The sequence below is a fragment of the Apteryx rowi genome, unplaced genomic scaffold, assembly GCF_003343035.1.
Source record: "Apteryx rowi isolate R43461 unplaced genomic scaffold, aptRow1 scaffold_7, whole genome shotgun sequence".
NCBI lineage: Eukaryota > Metazoa > Chordata > Aves > Apterygiformes > Apterygidae > Apteryx > Apteryx rowi.
In genome coordinates, this window is record NW_020450982.1 from 3,125,387 (window position 1) to 3,130,631 (window position 5,245).

Sequence of the window (5,245 nt, forward strand, 5' to 3'; positions counted from 1 at the left end):
ATCATCTTGAGTTGCTTTGCCAACCCAACAATATCCTTTTCTTTGCTTTTCAAGTACAAAGTGGTACATACATAAGGAATAAAACGCTCTAATTTATTCTACAAAAGTGTTCATCAAGTGAGAGACGGGACTCTGGGAAAAGATTAAGAGCTTACATTTTTCATTTGACTTATTTCACATAAAATTTCATAGAGGATAAAATGATGGGAGGCAAAGAAGCAATGATATTTCTGTTTTATCTCTGTCTAAGGACCATAAATCTTTCTGAAGTATCATTAATTATAGCAGCGCCATTCACAACGCTATTGTTAAGGGTCTATCAGCAGTCCCATTATAAACCCCTATTTTCAGGGGTTTATAACTTGGTTGGAAGAATTTTGTTTCAGGCAGATACTTCAATCGTGCAATGTCTCCACCGAAGATAATTTTTAAAAAATGTAAAACACAAAGAAAAGTATTACCTCTTTTGAACTGATTAAGGGAGAGCGCAGAAACTTTTTAGGAGTAGAAATCTAATGCTGCACTGGCTGATTGTATATGTACCATTTGTGAATTCATAAGACTGGCTTCATAGAAATTATCTCTTAGATGAATTTAGATCATTCCTTTACAAGGCAAGTTTCCAATTAGTACAACTAATTCAAGATCCGGAATATTCCTCTAGTGGCTGTGATCAAATCAGATTTGATTTCTTCTTCAACTGCAGCCAGTCAAGAAAGAATTATGGAGACCTAGAAAATAGCTTACACGTTAAGCAAAACTTCAGCGTCTTTAGGCAGCTTGCCTTGTTCTTATTGCAGACATGACTTACATCAAGAATCAGTAAAGGTTAATGGTCACATCTACCAAAGCAAATATCGGCTTAGCAGCAATACAAAGGACTTAGGCTATCGTGGCTGAGCCACAGTGAAATGCTAGGGAGGCACTGAGTTTTTCCAGATGCATAGTGGAAATGCTCTTCAAAAGGCAGTAGCGAGCCCCGAAGGGCACGGGGAAGAAAGGTCACTGCGCCTCCTACAGAAGGATACATCCATGTGGCCTTTTGCCCATAGCAACTTGGAGGTTCATCATGTGCAACTGGAAGCTGGAGAGCTCTGCCCAGTGGTGTCCTCGCAGGTTAGGGAAGAACAAGATGAAGGTAATATACTGTACTAAGATGGGATCGACAAAATTATTATGGCCTTCATCTAAAGCAATGGATATTAATGAATGCAAACTTCTGAGCAACTCTTTGTTCTTGCTTTAAAGTAGAAAGATTATATGAAAATATATTTTATGAAGTGTGTGCTGACACCCTCAGGTAATCTCCATCCTCTGTCCTCATCAATAATCTAAAACTCTACCTTCCCTGTTACACTACTGTCTGCAATAATGTAATTCACTTTGGTCCCCTTAGATCCTATTACAATCTCTCACATTACAAAATTCTTACAGCTCTGCTCTACAGCATACTGGGATTGTTTAGTCTTAACTTCTGGCTGTTTTCCTTGACTACAATTACTTGCACAGGAATTGACTTCTGTGAATTGTACAGTTAACCTAGCAGTGAGTGAGAAGATCAAAATACRTAATGCATGCAGGTATTGTCCTATGGGGTCTGAAAAGTGTGCTGATTCTGCTTTGAACACTGTTGAATGTATCTTGTGATAATGAGTTCCACTATCTAAAGTACTTTCTTCTTTCAGTTTTGAATGTGCTGTTTTTTAATTTCATTGCATGTGTCCTTTGAAAGGATAAATAGGCATGGGTAAATAGAAGAATCCGTTTATACATATTATTCAATCCCTTATGTACCTCTTTTGTATTACATCTTATTTTTCTCCTCTCTAAAGTAAAACAGTCTTAATGAATGTTTTGTTTTGTTTGCTTTTTCTAATAAGGAAATCTTTCCGTAGCTCGTAATTTGTTGCTGTTATTTGAGTAGATGTCTTCCTGGAATTCTCCAGAGTTATTAATGACAAGACAACTGTACTCAGTGATGATACCTAAATAGAARGGGTGGACGTGCAGTTAGACAGAGGTCTCTTTTGGCTGCTCCATCAACATCAAGGTCTTAAAGCAGGCTGAAATGGCTGACAACACTTTTACTGCAGTAGAAAGTGGAAAAACGTGGAAAGGTACTTTATTTCCTTGATTCTTGTTGCCACAATGACTGTGAAATGCCACTTTGCACCCACTGTAATGCTTCTGAAGCTTAAGGAAAAAAACATTCTTGGCTTCCTTCTTAGCTGAAAGTGAACCTCTGACAAACTCAGTGATGTTAAGACTTGCTCTCTGATCTCCAATCTTACCTGCTCTAATTCTCTCTAGTCCTTGGTACCTTTAGATTCTGGACATTGGAATATCCACCGTTTACAAATGTGATTCTTCCCATATKTCCTACCTTAAGTATTTTATAGCACAACACACATTTTTACGCCAACATACTGAAACTCCTGAGGCCTGACACTCAGGAGCACTGCAATAATAGGGTATAATTCTTGTGATAATTATCTTACACCAGTGCAACTTTATGCTTTTTGATAGTTACTCTTGATTTTCAATGGTAGAAATAAGAGCAGAATTGAATATTTTGATGACACCAAAGTTTTTCCATAGCACGTATGTGAGAGGGGCTGCAGGACAGAAAAAGATGAAGCTTTTAAATGAAGCAGATTGCAAAAACATTAACATAATGCAAAGCTGTCACCCAGGCTTTTTTATTACATGAAACTAAGTATAAGTAGCATTACAAGAAGATTTAGTTTTGTAAAAGCAAAGGAATTCAGAAATGAAGAGGTGCTTTCACAGCAGGGAAACTTTATAGCAGTTAAAACCTTAGGTCTATTAAAGTAGCATGTGCTTTTTGTGGTTTTGATTATCAGTTTGGCTTATTAGCAAATGGATTTGTGCTGAAAGTCAGGATTTCCCCTCCTTGTCCCYCAAATCCCTGCATCATTGTTCCTGTTTCTGCTGTACAAACTTAAGACTAAATTATGCACTTCATTGTAACCAGAAGGTCCAGATGGATCTCACACTGCTGCAGAAAGGGTTGGAGAGGAAAAACATTGCTGCAGCAGCCTTTCTTTTCAAGGCCCAGTGGGACAAAGTGGCCAAAACTCCGCAGACCAGGGTATGAAAAAGCATCTTTGTGCTGAGTGCATAACCCATCCACTCCAAATTTCCCCGGGTTTACCAGGGAGAAGAATTGAAGCTTGCTGCTGTCCAATCACTTCTGAGAAGCTTCCTGTCCTGCCTTATGCTCCTTTTCAAGGGTTATAGAGTACTTCTGTTCCAGGGCAGTGCACATAGATAGTAAATTTTCAACAWAAACATGATGCCATTTTTGATTTCAGCATTTATCTATCTTCTGTTCTTATATGGCCACACTTACCATAATATCTTATACCTCACAATGTTTAACGCATTATTTTTCCCTCCAAAAAGTATGTATATGAAAGGTACATGAAAATAAGCAATATAAGCAATAAACCATTTTAACACTGGTACCATCTGAGGCTAGGGATCTTTGAGAATTTCCTTCTCATTAATTCTGGAATGTTATTCATAAGCTGGAGACTGATAATGCATAGAAAATGACCTTATCCAAGTGTAAACCGCTGCAATTCAAAGAATGAGTCTTTTTCCRCTGCTAACTACAGGATCCTGTCCTTTGCTAGGACAAAAAAGACTTACAGCTGTTACAGAAGCCACATTAATGAAAATAAGGCCTGTATTTCTACTCATTGATTAATGGTGAAAGATTGAAAACTACAGATGGGTTAAATATCAYCATGAACAGTTGATTCCACTTTTGTCTGCAATGACATATAATGCTCTTTGCATAGTCTTGTCTTTTTTTTTAAATTAAAAAACAAAACATTTTGAGAATGCTGATTCTTTCCAGATCATTTAGCATTAACAGTCAGTCTTTGAAATTGTAAAATTAAAATAAAAAAAGTGGTGGGATGCATTTGAGCCACTGCCCTCTTTTGGAGGCAATTAAAATTGTCCAGAGTTTCTTCACCTCTCTACAGCTAAAGTTACTGGAGAGTCGTAGTCAGCTCAAGTCTTAAGTACTTGTGAGTTTGGAAACAATATTTGAAGGTTTAACCTCCTCACAATCTGAGGTTAGACTGAGTTGCAGTCRCCACAACAGTAAGTCAAACTCTTGTGGTTGTATACACGAGGGTATACACCCTTCAGATGGAAAAGTTCCTGAGTCCAGGAAGAAGCAAAATTATTAAACCTCAGCTCCAGCCTTCAGCCTTCCTCAGGCAAGTCCCCTGTGAAGTCAATGCAGATAGTTGTGATCAGGAAGTTAGAGTCAGGCTGGTGGCATAAAATTTAATTTGGCCGGTTATAAAAGCAGAAAGGTAAGCATGGAAAGGCAGTTTCAGATGTGAGTATAGAGACGATTCTCTGGGGATGAGACCAGTCAGAACACATCACGTCCCCATCTGTGCCTCACACACAGAGGACATTAAAACCAGATCCTCAGAAGCGCCCAGGTGCCTAAAACAGGGTGTMGATGCAATCCAAATATTTATCAAAAGAAAAAAAGACAGAAGAAAGCAAAGAAATTCACTGCTTTTTAGCTATTCAGCCCTGGAACTGTCTAAAACCTGGTAGGTGCTTTCCTTTTTGAAATGAAAGTTTTCTTGGCACCCGTTTGCAGGAGGCCTAGGAAGCCRCAGGAATACAGAAGCGCTTCTGCGACGGGTGTCTCCTTTCAGAGTCCCCGGAGCAGCGCTGTTCAGGACATGGGTTTTTTGCCTCTCTGTCCTATGCTCTGGGCTTTAGATTTTCCACTGGCCACCAGCTGCGGCAGGCTGGTGGTGGCGGTGGCTGGAAATCCCCCGGCTCTGCCGCAACCCCAACGCCTCAGCACCGAGAGCCCCTGACCTAGGTGCCAACACCTGCCCTCACCGGGGCTGAGGGGCAGAACGCGCAGGGCCGGTGGCGCTTTGGGTGGGATGCAGGATGCCCTCGGCAGCGACGGCTACCCAGGGCGGCTCAGGGCCCGAGGGGGGGGCGCCGGCCAGGGGCTGCAGCCCGAGGAGGGAGCGAGGGGCCCGGGCGAGGCGCGCCGCAGGGGCGGCGGCCATGGCGCGGGGGCTTGTGGGCAGCGGCGGCGCAAGGCGCACGGCATCGTGGGAGTGAGGCCGGCTGAAGGCACAAGGCATTGTGGGAAGGGGCAGGAGCGCTGCGGCGGGGCTGGTGCCGCTGCGAGGCGGCGGAGGCGCGGCCCCGCTCCGCCCCCCCC